The 16,974-nt window shown below is 41.4% G+C and overlaps 1 pseudogene across 1 annotated transcript in view; it reads left to right on the top strand.

Moving 5' to 3' along the window:
• Nucleotides 1–16,974, top strand: part of LOC149140402 (serine/threonine-protein kinase GRIK2-like) — a 367,198-nt pseudogene that overhangs the window by 76,800 nt on the left and 273,424 nt on the right. Inside the window, exons 4-5 of the transcript XR_016264171.1 lie at nucleotides 11,679–11,753; nucleotides 11,874–11,918. The product of XR_016264171.1 is annotated as a serine/threonine-protein kinase GRIK2-like (transcript). The remainder of the gene's footprint in view (nucleotides 1–11,678; nucleotides 11,754–11,873; nucleotides 11,919–16,974) is intronic.

Here is a 16,974-nt window from a genome sequence, read left to right as displayed (position 1 = left end):
GCATGTTACCCACCATTTTGTGGGTGATATCCCAAGGAGAAATTTTTTCTCCAAGATGGTCCTCAGCTGACAGCCAGTAGCCCCTTGCGGCCACCAACTAGCTCGTTGTCCCATTTCTTCGCCACTTGAGCCAGCCATGTGGTCCCTCACCCATCTATCATGATTGCAGTTTAGGGGCTAATGTAGGCCCAAGTAGCTAAATCGAACTCATTATAAGTGTATAAATAGAAGTGTTGATGATTCATTTTAGCATCATCACTTGGATTGGATCATTATCTCTCTTGAGATTTTCGCTATTCCTTCTTGGTAGTCGAAAATTTGGAGCATGGATGGATTTTGATGTTTGGATTATCTTTTCTTGTCGAGGAGCTTCTTGATTGGCAAATTTGTTAATGGTTGGATATATTCTCTTACATGTAAGTACAAATTTAATGCTATTTCTTCTTTTACTTTGTCACATGCATTGATGATGGGATTTTCGCTATATTAGGGCTACTGCATGCATTTACTGCGAAATTGTGGAATTATGTTTCTATATAGCATCCTCTATGTATGGGCCATGTATGTTGATCGAATTTTCCTAGGGATAATTCTATGGTTGAATTTATTTTGATAATCCATCTCAATTTCCAAAACGAAGTATAAATGCTCTAAGGTCACTCTCTTTTGCCCTAATGGTAAACGAAGTTGTTCTTGGAGCCTCCTTGACCTAGAAACGAAGTCCATTCTTATTATTCTTCTTGACTCCAATCTCCCCAAATGATTAGGCAGTGGTCCACCATAAGGTGATCATCCTAAAAACCATTTTTCTTCACCTTCCCTTCTTCTCTCTAGGTCTAGCCACACTAGGTTACCTAGGGCATCATTTTCACGATAAACTACCCAAAGAAAACCTTCGATCTCAAGCCCTCTCCTGCGTTGGTGTGTCTCCAAGGTCTCCTCCAAATTTGAGGAAATTCCGACGATGGGATTGTGAGATATCCCAAGCCCTAGCCCTGAGACCGATTTTTGCTCTAGGTTCCCTTAGGCTAGCACCTCATAGGGATCATTTTGGTACCTTTGAATGAAAATTATTTCTTTGATCCCCTTCTCCTCCTTGTTTAGGTCAAGATCATCATTGGTTGCTAAACTCCCTCCTCTTGACCTAACCTAGTCCACTTGGTCCCGAGTGGTCCCATTTCTTATCAAAGTCAATTCTTCAAAAACAACTCGGTAATCCAAGTTTCTCAAGGATTATAGGGATTGGGAAGCTCCTTTACAAGTCACATTCCTTTAACCTAGCCCCTAAATCCCTATCCCCTTATCCTAGAAAACCTTGTATCTTGCTTAAGAAGTAAGCAAGTCCCATTCTTGAGCTTCTCCTAGGAAGGGGTCATTGAAGTCACTTCATATCCATTTTGCTTGATCTCTCTTGCATAAGTGACTCTCTAAATATCGGGTCTCCTCCCATTGGTGAAAATCCGTAAAGAGTAGGGAGCCTTAACTGAGGTGACAGTGGGCTAAGTCTCCATTGTTGCCCTTGACCTAGCGATCGCCCTTTTAGGATCCCCTGCTAGTTTGAGCGCTAACAATGCATATATCATACCTCTAATTAAAATAACAGTCCTCCAAAAATGCAAGAGAGGCCAAGCAATGCAAGCCCAATAATGCAAATGATTCTTCAATGAACTAGATGACTGTAGATTAGTCTTTTTATGCCACTACTGTAGGTGATATATTAGACCCTGAAAGTCAACTCACAGTCCTCCAATTTTCACTTGTAAGACACCAATATAACCACAAGATCAATGCTTATTGCCTTAAGAAAATAACAAATTAATTTATGGTTATTTTAGGTGTGTTTATGCTATGAACATCCCACTATCAACAATATGCTCCAGAACTATAGATGAAACAATGATAAGAGAGGAAGGATAGAAGGTCAAACCACTAGGCCCAATGGCCTTGATTGATGACTAATGAAGTTTATCCACCTGTAACCACAATGTTAGTTCCAAAATCACCTTGAATCACTTGCAAAACAAAAAGTCAGTGGCAAAAAACCAAATGATAACCCAAGAGATGATAGTATGAGGGTTAAAGGAATAGGCTAGAGTAAGAAAGGGCAACACTAGGGCTACGAAGGCTAACATTAGGGCTAGAAAGGCAACGATGGGGTAGAAGAGGCTAGGATATGGCCACGGATGAGGGAAGCAAGGCCTAGAAGGCCTATGACAAGGGATCAAGGCCCTAAAAGGGTTGTGCTCACTGCAAGAAGGCTAAAGGGGCTGTGACACAAGGGTTAAGGCCCTTCTAGGGCTGCGACACCCTTAAAGGAGAAGGGCAGGTGCACGGGAGAGGCCTTAATGGCTTGTAGCTGAAGGAAAAGAGGCTTAATGGCCTCCGACTCACTCAAATAAGGCAACTAGGGCTGCGATAGGGATAAAGGAAGCCATGGCTAAGGGAAAACGAACTCGGCTAGGCCTTGGAGGCCTAAAAAATTTCGAAACCCCTGCAAACTCATAAATTTGCCACAAAATCCACGAAAATGACCTCTTATGGCTAAAATAAGTGGTACAAAATAAAAATTCCCAAGTGCTACAAAATTAAAACAAGGGTTAGATTTATTTACAAATATACAATATTTACAAAATCCAAATATTAGCTCTCACTCTCAAATTAAATCTTTGTAGCACAAGATTAAATAAGAATTTTGAGAATTTTGAAATAAATATTATGGATGAATAATTTCGAAAAATTAACTGGCCAAAACCCTCCTGCAAAATAATTCATCACAATGAAAGCTCAGAGCTCAAACAAGGTCAGTCCTTCCCCACAGTCTGTGAACTTGGAGCCCAAGGGCTAGAGTACCTGTAAATCTCTATTCAATCTTAAAAATAACTATTAGATCATATAGTGAATCAGATCACCTAAGATAACTTGTACGAATAGAATGTTCTTATCACCAACAAATGAAATAACAACTACAATATTTGGCATAATATAGAGCATAAACAAATAAACTAGCACATACCACAGATCAACAGATAGAAGAACACCATGAATTGAAACTCCAAAGTATTTCTATTATGAGAAAAATAATTCCAGCAGAGCAAAAGCTTAGTACATCAGTAGAAAATTACTTCACCCAAAGATGGGAAATAGAAGCTAGATAGCTTCTTTATATAGAGAAAACCCCTCAAAGTGGAAAATAACGGCTAGTTGGCTTGATCCTTGTCCAAATAATCTTGTTCGTTGAAAATAACTTGATATTATTTTAATCTCCATCGTCTGCTGATCCAGTCACTGGATGAGGTGCCTCTGGTAGGCCTTGCGCTGCCTCTGCACAGTCCTCACGCAATCCCTGCGTCAGCCACTCTAGGCACTGCGTCACCCAGCCAACTGATTGATTTGCTGCTGGAGTCACTGCTCTCAGCCTCTTGGTCTCACACCCCGACTCCCGGCTTCTAAAACTGACTCTGCTGCAAAATTTCAGACTCTCTCTCACCCTCTGTGCTGCCTCTGCGTGGCCTTGCATCAACCTCTGTGTGAGAGCTGCTGGATCACTCTATGCCCCTCTGCTGATGATTCTCCGACTCGATCATAATTTCCTCCTCAGAACTTCTCACTTCAGAAATTCGATCTTTTGATCTCTCGGTATATTTTCCAAATGACCCTCAAGCTTCCTTAAATAATCTTCTCGTTGACATTCAACAACCCAAATTAAAAGCTAATCAATGGCTAAGACCATTTTAGCTTGATCCTTTTCTTCTTCTAGAAGTTACACCCACAATTTGATTAATACCCATTAATATTTTTAATTTCTTAAGTTTAGACTTAGGGGTCTATTAAAAAATATCAATTATTTTAATAAAATTGTTTCTAGGTGGAATTTCCCAAAACGCTTTCTGGGTTCTTTGGAATACATGTGTCCAAGCCTCCCTGCAAAATTTGAGGCCTAGAGCACATCCGATGCTACCCCAAATCAACACTCCCTTTTAGCGAGGAATGTGCTCTAGCAATATACGCTGTTGCATACTGCTCTGACTCTGAAGCATCGTCCTCTGTGCTGCTGATGTCTAACATGCTGTCCACCAACTATTGCATTGCTGCTGCTGACACTGCCATTGTCAACACTGTATCCGTACTATAGCTCCCTCTCAAGTGCTGCATCTGTGCTTCTGCTGGGACCACCACTACCAACTGCCACTACACTGCATTGCAAACTATTTTTGCTACTCTATCAGCAATGGAAAAACATCCCAAATTACTGAACTAACTGTGTTAAGTATGATACCACGTGAATGCTGAAGCCTGACTGCTCCTAGTCTCTGCACTGACCCTATAAATCTACTGCGCTGCTGCGGACCTCTACTCTGTGCCATCTGCACTGCTGCCAACTCTGCTCTGCACTGTTCAGTCTCTGGCGCTCCTAGCCACTGCAACTGTCTCCCCGACACTCCTCGGCACCATCCGACACTACTCCATCCTGCTACTTCTGATATGGGCTCTTGTAGCAAGGTAATGATCCTAGAGGTGGACACCTCAAGGATCCTGCCCGTGTGTAGCTCTTTCGAACTACAACTCCAAATTACCCCACATCCCTCTTAGAGATGTGGCTGCCATCTCTGCCAAAAATAGAAAGTCGAATGACCTCCTCTCTCCTTTGTGCTGTTGCTGGGCTAGCCTACGCACTCCCTCCTTCAGCTAGTAAAAATGCTGCTCCTTGTTGCTGCTCAGCTCTAGAGAATCGAATTCCTTGGCTAGGAATTCTCCGAGGAAGAAATTCCCTCAATCGTGCTTCTCCTCTCTCTTTTGACGATTTTTCTGCCTAGCAAACTGCCTACAAAAAAATCTGCGTCCCACCAGCTCTCCTCACGCTAAGGTTTCTGCATTGCTCCCTCTGCCCCGACAAAAATTCGAACTGGGAGTCCTCTCTGTTGACTCACTCGGAGAGAGACTGCCTCGAAATTTTAGCCCTCCGGCTAAGAACTGCGCAAACCCTCTAGGGTTTCGAACTGCTGCCTCCTGCAACTTTTCGATTTTCTTCTTCTGCTCAGCACTGGGTGTTGATTTTGGGTAGCATCAGATGTGCTCTAAGTCTCAAATTTTGCAGGGAGGCTTGGGCACATGTATTCCAAAGAACCCAGAAAGCATTTTTGGAAATTCCACCTAGAATTTTTTTTATTAAAATAATTAATATTTTTTAATGGGTCCCTAAGTCTAAACTTAGGAAATTAAAAATATTGATGAGTATTAATCTAATTGTGGGTGTAACTTCTAGAAGACAAGGATCAAGCTAAAATGATCTTAGCCATTGATTAACTTTTAATCTGGGCCGTTGAATGTCAACGAGAAGATTATTTAAGGGAGATTGAGGGTCGTTTCGAAAACACATTGAGAGATCAGGAGATCGAATTTCTGAAGTGAGAAGTTCTCATGAGGAAATTATGATCGAGTAGATTTCTTGTAGTTAAGGGATAGGGATAGTTGGGTTGGAGTATCTTCTCCAGAGCCCAAGATACGCAGCAAAGAGAGTCAGAGAGACACCAGAGGGGTTGACGCTAAGCCAAAAGGGCCCACGCAGAGCTTGATGCTGAGCCAGAAGGGCTCACACAGAGGCAACTCTGTCACCCATGTAGAAGTCCGAGTTTTGCAGAGGCGCTGACATTTCTGAGCCAGGAGGGCTGGAAATTGCTCCAAAAGGCAAGACGTTTCCCAGTTGAGCTGACGCAGAGCCTCAGGGAGCTCCATGCAGACCCACACAGTTACTACGCAGGGGCAACGTAGTTTTAGTCGGGGACAGTTGATTCAGTTGTCGGAACAACCGGGATTTGTCGGGTAGAGTGAGGTAATCTCGCAATTCTTCTCTGCTAATTGTATTTCTCTGTAACTGGATTACTGGGAGGGCATCCAGAGTTGTATTCAGAAACACCTGCTTAATAATATAAAACCCTAAGAACTATTGCACCGATTTTCCCGCATTCGGTTTTTCTGGAGACATTTGTCCAAAAACAACGATGTCATTTGTGTTGTATTTTCTTTCTTGCTCAGTCTCTTGTTTCCGCATATAATTTAATCAAGTGAAGGTTGCAGTGTGTGTATTACAATATTTGCCATAGGAAACTGCAAGTAGTTTGTTTGAAGGAATTTAACAAATAGGAGTAATATCATCAGTTGCTGCAGTAGGGATTCCGATTGACGAATTTTCACACTGGGTTCTCTGGCACTGCTCTTCTTGTTCCACTTGTAGCTCTGATACCATGTGAAAATTCCTAAACTGAAATCCCTACTGCAACAACTGATGATATTTCTCCTATTTGTTAAATTCCTTCAAACAAATTACTTGGAGTTTCCTACGACAAATATCGAAATACATACACTGCACCCTGCATTTAATTAAATATTATGCGGAAACAAGAGATTGAGCAAGAAAGAAAATACAACACAATAACACCATTATTTTTGGACAAATGTTGTCGGAAAAACCCAATGCGGGAAAATCGGTGCAGCAGATCTGAGGGTTTATTATTATTAAGAAGTATCAAATTCTGAATACATCTCTGAATACTTCAAGGGTTATTCAGTTACAGAGAGAGAAATACTGGTAGAAATATTTGTGAGATTACCTCACACAATCACTGAGAAAAATCCTGGTTGATTCGGTCACTGGATGAGGTGCCTCTGGCAGGACCTGCACAGTCCTCACGTAATCCTTGCGTTAGCCCCTCTAGGCACTGCGTCACCCAGCCAGCTGATTGATTTGCTGCCCGGAGTCACTGCTTTCAGCCTCCCAGTCTCACACCCCGACTCTCAGCTTCTGAAACTGACTCTACTGCAAAATTTCAGACTCTCTCTCACCCTCTGTGATGCCTCTGCATGGCCCTGCGTCAGCCTCTGTGTGAGAGATGCTGGATCACTCTCTGCCTCTATCTGTTGATGATTCTCCAACTAAGGAAATCTCTCTCTCTCCGGATGCTCTCTTTGCCCCTCAACTACAAGAAATCTACTCGATCATAATTTCCTCCTGAGAACTTCTCACTTTAGAAATTTGATCTTTTGATCTCTCGGTATATTTTCCAAATGACCCTCAATCTTCCTTAAATAATCTTCTTGTTGACCTTCAACGGCCCAGATTAAAAACTAATCAATGGCTAAGATCATTTTAGCTTGATCCTTGTCTTCTTCTAGAAGTTACACCGACAATTAGATTAATACCCATTAATATTTTTAATTTTCTAAGTTTAGACTTAGGGGCCCATTAAAAAATATTAATTATTTTAATAAAATTATTTTTGGGTAGAATTTCCCAAAGCACTTTTTGGGTTCTTTGGAATACATGTGCCCAAGCCTCCTTGCCAAATTTGAGGCCTAGAGCACATCCGATGCTACCTCAAATCAACAGACCTGTGGCTTTAGAAGCCGCGACCCAGGGGCATCTAATCCGTCAAAGTCACCCGGGGATTGCACCCGACTTAGGCCACACCAACCCTTAGCTAACTAGAATTTTTAGCATGTCTCCTCCCCCTAGCACGAAGCACAACCACCCCTTGTGAGGTTTGATCCTAGACTGCCTTGCTAACGAAGCCCATTCTCAATCGGTTGTGCTAGTGGGACTTGACCTCCACCATTGATTTCTTATTTTTGAGGAAAAAATCGAATTCCTCTTAAAAACCATTTTTTATTAATCCAAAAATTAATATTTTGGATTAATTTCCTCAAAAAATTGACTTTGACTTAACCACTATGGTCTTAGGGCTCAAATTTTCTTAAAATATCCATTTTTGCTTTGGTGGAGGACCTCCAAAAATTGACTTCCTTTTGACCGACGAATTTTTGATTATTTTCCACTTGGAGAGAAATTAATTTCTCTATAATTATTTTTGACTCAAAATTAATTAATTTTTTGGCTTAGGATTTTTATTTAATTTTGCCAGAAAAATTAATTAATTGACTCTAGAGGGGATTTAATTATTTTTCCACCCTCAAATATTTTAGCCATGGTGTCTAATTATGAGAGACCATGCACTAAAATATTTTTTACATCAAGATATTACAATTTAATTCAACCCTTAGAAAGGGAAATACACATTTAGACCATACCCTCAAGACAATAACCAATTTTGCGACACAATATGATCTAGTATGAAACCAAGTGTGTTATAATAATATAATTTTGCCATGGTGTTCTCATTATGAGGGACCATGCACTAGAATCATTCCTAAACACACTTTTACAATAGACTCGATAAACACTAGGACTCACCTAAGACATTGCCAAAGAATTCCACCCTAGCTTTGGGGTTATAGCTGGAAGAAAAACTCTGCCGATTATGCATGTTTATAAACACACATAATTCGGGGAGGTTAAAAAACTTCCTAGGATGAAATCCTTTGCCAAAATCAGAGGTTTACCTAGGTGTTGTTATATAATTAAATGGTCATACTAGCATCATTTATAATAAACTTTACAGAAATTGGGTTTACAATGATGAATTGATGCTGACTGATGACTTTAATCTTTGAAAAAATTTCTCCACTTCTTTGTACACTACTTTCTCATATTGTCGACAAAGTGTGATCAACACGTGTCATCTCCATGGGTCTCCAACAGTCAAAACAAGGCCTCCTCTCTCCAGCATTAGGGCTTGTTAGGTGCAACAAGGCTTCCCTAGTCCTCTCATGGAAGACCATCCTCATTTGGGCTTTGAATCATAGCCTGCTCATCAGGTAGTGTCAAGGCCAACCTGGGGGCATGTTGTGTCTTGTGGTCCCATCATTAAGAACCTCCTGTGTTGGGTCAATGGAGATCAATGTCCTGGGTCTTGAGGGTTCTTTGGGACATGTGTCATCTGCTCAGGTCATCACAATGCCCAAAACTCTCAATGTTGCATCTGTTAAGTCATTGTCTCTCTAAAAAGGCCTAGGTACCTGTGGAGTGGGTTCCCTCTAGGCCTGGGTACTTGTGGAATGGGTTCCCTCTAGGCCTAGGCTACTGTGGACCACCTAACAAAACCAAAATGAACTCCAGTGAAAGCAACCATCCATCAGAGACTAAGATCATATGAGCATCTAAGTGGACCAAACTTAAACGTTAAGGGCATACTAATGCTTCAAACAAGGATCACCTTCCGTTATCTAACTAGACCAAGTCTCGTAAAGGTGTTCCCTACCTTGGTAGAGGTGGCTAATGGTCAACCCTATTAGGTGCTTCTAGCCCTCAAGGGGAAATGACATTTCCAAGGTCAACCCCTCAATCAATAGGTGTTAGTGTAAATGTATGGAAATGGAAGGGGAAAGACTTAATGGCCAAGTGCCATGGTCAAAGGGACCAATTGATGGGGAGCCCACATCCTAAGTGTATGAATGCAAGGAGGGAGTAATTGTGGAGGCACGAGTTACCCTACTTGGCTTGCTTTTTCCACCCCTCTAGTGCGCCTTTTACTTTTTCTTAATAATGCATTGTATTATAGTACATAGCTCAAAGGTTAGAGCTTGATCTTTATGATGTAACATTTTATATTACCCCTTAAGATGAGACAATTCATTGCTCATCAAGGTTGGGACATACAATGGTTCCTTTTGGTGCAATGGAGCATCATTTGCTCTAGAATTGGGTGATGGCCAAATGAGGAGGGTAGAGCTCATGCTAGGCTTTTTCCCACATGCTAACTTATGTCTCGGCCATCTTTTGCATTTTGATTTTCTTCTTTTTCTTTTGTTGTGGCCATGATATGCTTTTCCATTCTTTTAGCTGCGTCAACCTCCAGGGCAATGTTTGCCAGCCCTACTTAAGGAGTGTGGACATGAGGGTGCCAAATCCCAATGAACCAATGACAAGTTAGACCCGAAGAATGGATGTGCTATATGGGGCTTGTAATGTGGCATGGAAAGTGTCAAGTATGGTGTTGGGGATAATGACCACATTATCTCAGTCTGTTTTTCCAAGTAGTGCCCCTCCTATAACCCTAAGGCCTTAAGGGAGGTCCCATGAGACTAGGGCTAAAAATTAACTCCCCCAGTAAGGTGAGAGAATAGATTTATAGTTAAGATAGGTCAATCTTCAAGATCACCCCTTTGTCCATACTAAATGCCCAAAACAAACAAGTATAAGCACCCGATTGTAAAATGATCAATGTAACTTTTGAATAGCTACCTACCTTTATCCACGTGGTAATGCTTGATGGTGAGAGGTGTGTGGCTAATGCAAATGGTGGAGGCTCATAGCATATCATCATCAAATAGTGAATATCAGGGACTGCTGGTTGGCTGACTGTAAAATGTAAGAGAAAAGTTTTCTCTTATGTGGTTGCCCATTTTGGTGGGTAACATTGTCCACTAGCAATCATACACATGGAATTAAAATTATTTATTGTTTTGAGTATCTTCTCCTTTTGAGTCAAAGCATGCTAGTCCATTTGTCTTCATTTACTATTGTTTTTAATGCACAATTTACATGACTACCATTCAACTGGGAAATAGAAAAATATTTCCTCTTGATTAATTTGAACATGCTTTAAAGGAAAGTTTTAAATCAAACAATAAGTTCTTTACATTGAAAATTGATTCTTATTGATGTAAAAGGCTACAAATGTGGTTTTCAACATGAAACCAATTGCGACTTGCACCTTGTTACCCCCTCACTTCTAGGGGTAGCTAGAGGAGATTTTTCTTTGATGATACACATTATATATAATGGCCCCGATGATGATGTTCATCATTCTCCATAGGTAGAAGCCCATAGATGCCTCATATATCATGCTCAACTCACTCATTTGATGATGGTGCCCCAACACATGTGAGGTACATTAGTCATTGTTTCATACAAAATACTTATATTTAAGGTATCTTGCATAAAAGTAGGGGTCATGGGTTGAATCAGCTAATGAATCATGATGCTTGGAAGTTATGTCTTTTTTCCTTGTTTCAGCTTGGTGATCATCATATGTATTCTGGTCAAGTGTTGCCACTCTTCGGGAGAGGGGTACTATTGGGGGATCTTGATAAGGGTAACATGCCAATGTCCTTTCCATATTTAACACATTCCATTTGTTTCCCCTTCGTTGCCCTTTCTTTTGGGTTGTCTGTTATATGTACTCTAAAGTGGTCTGTACTTATACTTTGTGACAACCAAATCTGGTTCATGAATTAAATATCCAAAATATTTGGAATATAAATATCCATATAGGATAAATAAATATTATATGATTAGATTTACAATGAGGGCCCCGTATATATACCTAAGAGGGAGTGCCCTTTCTTTGAGAGTCATGTTCCTTAGTAGACATGTTAGTAAACTGGTGCACCTAACCCAGGGGGATTCAAATTAGGCACCTACTGGCACAAAACTAGCCAAATGCCCAACAACATTGGCAACAACCAGCTGAGCTAACTCCTTGGGCTAAAATGTGTTGAAAGTTATATGCATGTACTTTGGCAAGGATTAACATCTTTGTATATTTGTATTTTCAACCTTTTCTTTTGCAAATTCAGACTACTTGAACCTAGTAATATAAATCTGGGGTCATCGTTTCACTAGTTTGTTCGTACTAATTGGGAAACATTTAACTCGTACAGTGGTTGACTTCCCATTGAAGATCGAGGATGAAATTCACAATTGGATTTTGTCTTTTGTATTTCAATACAGTATGTTAAATTCCTCTTGCAATATCTGGAGCATAAGGTTGGTTCTTTTGCAGGATTTTCAAGGGAATAAAATGATAAATGAATATGTTCGTGAATGTAAAATTGGGAATGGAAGTTATGGTAAAGTTGTAAGTAACTAGTTTTCTTGTTCAATAATTAGGTCTTAGCATAAAATACGATAAGGTTATTTTTATGGATATTAAAACTCTATTTAAAGAGCTGACATTAGGAATGTTGTATCTGTTAAGGTTCTCCACCGGAGTAACAAAGATGGAAAGTTTTATGCAATCAAGGTGCGTAATCTTTGGTGATTAGATTTGCATCTCTGATTTGTGTTTATACAATTTAAGCACACATGCATGCTGTTAAAATTATATTAGGAAATAATGTTATTTAGATCATAAAATGTTGGCTGTTTACATTTTTGTTTTATTCTGTTTGCAATTGGCTCCATGCATGCATGCTTTGATAGCAAAGCATTAAGTTTTCTTCACACACAGTTTGAAGTGACAAGATAAATATTTCAGACCATGGCTTTTAAGCATTGGACTGGCTTGTAGATCTTGTTGGTGGAAGACATGTTTTAGCATGAGCATAACTAGTCATAGTTATCAGCATCAAATGATATTACAGAGAAATAGATAAGACAGTAGTGGCTCTTGACCTCCCTTATCCTTGGACCATCTTCTAGGAAATTGTATATCATGATCTCTCTTGACGGTTATCTGAATCCTTTGCACTCATGCAGGTTAACCCCCCCATATTATAACTCACTTTTATATGGAGAGAAGATGCTGGTGGGACAATTAGTATAGAAGTTGGGATTGTTGTCTTGAGGTAACTTGTTATGGCCTTGAATAAGAAGATTCCTATAGAGAGGATTAGCATGTGTAGTAAATAATAGCCTAAATTTATAGAAAATAATAGAAATTTCTAAAAAAAAAAAGGCTGGTTTAAATATAGAAGTGTTATGTGGGCCTTGTTACCTACTCACATGTCTGGGTAACCATAGGAGAATTATTTTTCTCCTGCTATGCAGTTTGCAAGCCAGCAGCCCTACCATGCTCCACAGATAGCCAGCCTTAGATGCCTCCAATCCACTCTTTGGTCAGTGTATTTATTCATTTAGCTTGCTCATCTGATGAAGGTGGCTTGTCTTTTGTGAGGTATATTCAATATTGCACGACTCGTACTTAGCAAATACTCGGCTGGCATATCACTCACCAATTTGGGAAGACTCAGGAACAAACTCGAGAAAGACTCTGGAAATAGCCAAAAACAAAAAATATCTCATTTTTTTGCATAAAAGATAAATTAATGGCATTTCCAACACATACAAGTTGTAGGCTTCTGTAAGGGCCTTCATTTTTCTTAACAGTCACTTCAGACCTCTTAGTGTAGGCCATACCACTCACAGAAACTACACTGTAGGCAAGACAAGTATTCAGCAGTATCTATGCTTATGGTATCATTAACAACAAAGTTCCCAGAGGATTGGGCTACTATCGTAACAATTACTTTGGAATTACATAAATCACAAATAGATCAAAATTTACATGTCAAAAATTAATTCAGAGAATAAGGTTCGTCATTAAATCGAGAATATATATATATATATATATATATATATATATATATATATATATATATATATAAAATTTAAAACCAAGAATACTTTATATATAATTAATACAAAGAAAACTTTTAACATCTATAATGTAATATCCCTTATCAGGAATATTCCTCAAACACAAGCAAACTCCAACCAGAGATGGATTGGGAGGGCATTTACCAGATATGTTGCTTCTAAAGAGAGGACGAGATCCGGAGGCTACCTGGCCCTTTCCAGACTCTGTCTAAGAGTATAGGAGAAAACACACAAGTGGTATAATAGTCGAGAAGCTCAAAGATATAGAATAACAATGGTGCAACATATACCAATATAACCATAAGCAGACACTCAAGAAATGCAGAGAGAAATGGTAAGCCATTTTATTATACTGAGTAATAGAATGAGTACAGGAGGTGATCAGAAAGATGGCACCTCGACTTGCACAAGGCAAGTGAAGAAATACGTTCAAAATAGCAAAGCAATGGCCCCTCTCTGAACTATGTCCAAGCTGTTGGAGAATTGCTGTGCTGCTGCTGCTAGAAATCAAATAAGGATTTGGGGCTGCTCCCCTCCTCAGAAAAGGTTGAAACTCTGGAATTAGACTCTACTCAAGAAACCCAGAAAAACCCAGAAAGCTTTTCTGAAATGGCCGACCCCCGAAAATCACCCCCTTGGGGTTCTGCGCAGTCCCTCAATGCTCTGCGCTGCCACTGAATGAAACCCTCCAGAAATCTGCCTGAAACCTCTGCCAAAACTCTCCAATATGTAAGGGCTGATCCCCTGCTCAATCTCTCAGCACAAATCCTACTATAAACCCTCAACCGAGATTCCTGCCAGAAAGAACTGCGTCCCCCTCTCAGTGTTGCGCAGTCCTCCCAAGTGCTGATGAAACTGCTGCTGGAATGCTGATGAAACTACTGCTTAAATACTAATGGAAATACCTTGCTCGAGCAGGCACTCGAAGTCCCCCGGGGCTAAGGGTGAGATCTCCGAACGAAGACACTCAATGCACTAAACAGTGCTGCAGACTAGCTAAACAGCCAGCGTGCTCTAAGTCGAAATGACTGTCACAAATGCTCATAGAAAAATGAGCAAAATGAGGGGGCTCCTCTCTCCTTTATAGCCTTTGCCTCTCTCAATCCCAAGGCTCACCTCCTTCTGCGTGATTCCTCTCTTGCCACGTGTTTCTTCCCTCCTGTGCAGTCCCTCCATGTGTCTGCGTGGGCTCCATTTCTGCGTCCTCCTTGGCTCCCCTTTAAGTCACAACGTTGTGCTACTAGGAAGTGACTTTTTATTCTAAAAGTGAATTATGTCCCCCTTCCTCACTTTTTTATTTACAAATAACTATAGAAGGCAAAAATTGAACAAAATTGAATATTCCAATTAGCCATGGCTAATTAGGAATATTATAGTCTCCCTTGGCAAAATGGTGCTTGTCCTCAAGCAACTGAAGTGATGGATGCTGCAAGATCTTCTCACTCTCCCAAGTGGCATGCTCATCCGACAAATTCTTCCACCTCACCAAGAATTCCCGGACCGTCCTGCTCCGCAGCTGCCTCTTCCTGGTATCAATGATAGCCTCCGGCTGCAATACCAAATGCCCCTCATCATCCATGGGTGGTAGCTGACTTGTCACTGTCACCTGCTGCCCCAATGCCTTTTTCAGGCATGATACATGAAAAACGTTATGAATCTTGCTGCCTTGGGGCAGCTCCAACTCATATGCAACCTGTCCAATCCTGTGTATCAACCTGTATGGCCCATAAAAGCGGGGCTTGAGCTTCTCAGCCCCCTTTTGCTTCAGTGACGATTGTCGGTATGGCTGTAATCATAGGTAGACCATGTTCCCTACCTCGAACTGTCTCTCCACCCGACCCCTATTGGCATACAACTTCTGCTGGTTCTGCGCTGTAGCCATGTTATCCTTGAGAGCTCGGAGGATATCCTGACTCTCTTGGATCCAAATCTTGGCTCTAGGAGCCTTGCTATCACCAAACATCATGTCAGCAAAAGATAAAGAATGATACCCATATAAGGCATAGAATGGTGACATACCAATGGACATGTGATGTGAAGTAATACTCCCCCAGATGCAGCCACTTCAGCCATGCTCGCTACTGCCCACTGACATAGTTATGCAAGTAGCCCTCCAGCCACTTGTTAACTATCTCTGTCTGCCCATCCGTCTGTGGGTGATAACTAGTACTCGGTGTCAACTCCGTCCCCACCAACCGGAAAAGCTCCTGCCAAAACCCGCCCATGAAACGGCTGTCCCTATCACTGACGATGGTCTTAGGAAGACCATGTAGCCTAAAGATCTCTCTGAAGAATAGCTCGACCACCTGTGCTGTTGTATAGTGTGCGGAGATGGCAAAAAAATGTGTGTACTTTGTCAGTCAATCAACGTCGACAAAGATACAATCCTTGCCTTGTACCATGGGCAACCCTGTGATGATGTCCATCGAAATACTCTCCCATTTCCCCTCTGGAATGGGAAGAGGCCGCAATAAACCCGCGGGATGGCTCATCTCTCCCTTGTTCCTCTAGCAAACATCGCACTCCTGGATGTGCTGGAGGCGTCCTCCTTGAGGCCCTTCCATGAGAACCTCTCTCTAATGGCCCTGTAGGTTTTGGTAAACCCCTGATGTCCTGCCAATGGTGAATCATGTGATGCCTTGAGTATCTTCTTCTTGAGCTAAGACCCCTTAATCAAGAAGATTCGGTCCCCGTAATAGATGATCTCATCGACCACCCTGTACTTGTCATCTGCCACCTGCCCATCCAGAACCTCACATGCAAACCTGTCCTTGGAGTACTCTACTAAGAGTCGAGCCCTCCAGTCTGTATGCAAGCTCATAAGAGACAACGTGGCTGGTCTACGTGAAAGGGCATTTGCTACCACGTTGTTCTTACCCTTGACATACTCAATGTCAAAGTCATATGCTTGGATCTTACTGATCCACTTCTGCTGCCTCTCCTATAGCTGCTTCTGCTCCAAAAAGAACTTGATGCTGTTGTGATTAGTCCTCACCCTGAACCTGTTCCCCACCAAATACTGCCGATACTTAGCCAATGCATGCATGATGGCTAGCATCTCCTTGTCGTATATAGAATACAACCTCTCGTGCGGAAGGAGCTTCCGGCTCTCAAAGGCTATAGGGTGACCTCCCTGCATCAACACTGCACCGATCCCCTCTCTCGATGCATCACACTCCAAAACAAATGGCTGAGTAAAATCTGGCAACGCAAGCACTAGGCAGCTGCTCATAACCTCCTTGAGCCTGTCAAAGGCTCGCTGTGCTGTAGCCGACCAACTGAATGCCCCCTTCCTTGTCAAATCTGTCAGGGGTGCAACAAGCTGTGAGAAACCTTTGACGAACTTCCAGTAGTAAGTACAAATGCCAATGAATCCTCGAAGTTCCGTCACGTTTCTCGGTTCCGGCCATTCTTTGATGGCCCTGTTCTTCTCCTCGTGGACTCTCACTCCGTCCACCCCTATGATGTGTCCCAGATACAACATATCCGTTAACCCAAACTCACACTTGGAGAGTTTGGCATAGAACTGCTGCTCCTATAAGATACACAATACTGTCTCAATGTGCTGGAGATGCTCCTCCCAAGTCCTGCTGTAAATGAGAATATCATCAAAGAATACCAACACAAACTTCCTCAAGTGACTACAGAAGATGTGATTCATGCAGGACTGAAATGTAGCGGGGGCGTTGGTTAGCCCAAAA

The sequence above is a fragment of the Pinus tabuliformis genome, chromosome X (assembly GCF_031772625.1).
Source record: "Pinus tabuliformis cultivar Carrire ecotype Pingquan chromosome X, CPIR1, whole genome shotgun sequence".
In the NCBI taxonomy this organism is placed as follows: domain Eukaryota; kingdom Viridiplantae; phylum Streptophyta; class Pinopsida; order Pinales; family Pinaceae; genus Pinus; species Pinus tabuliformis.
The sequence above is the reverse complement of the archived record's forward strand: the minus strand, read 5'-3'. Positions and strand labels throughout refer to the sequence as shown.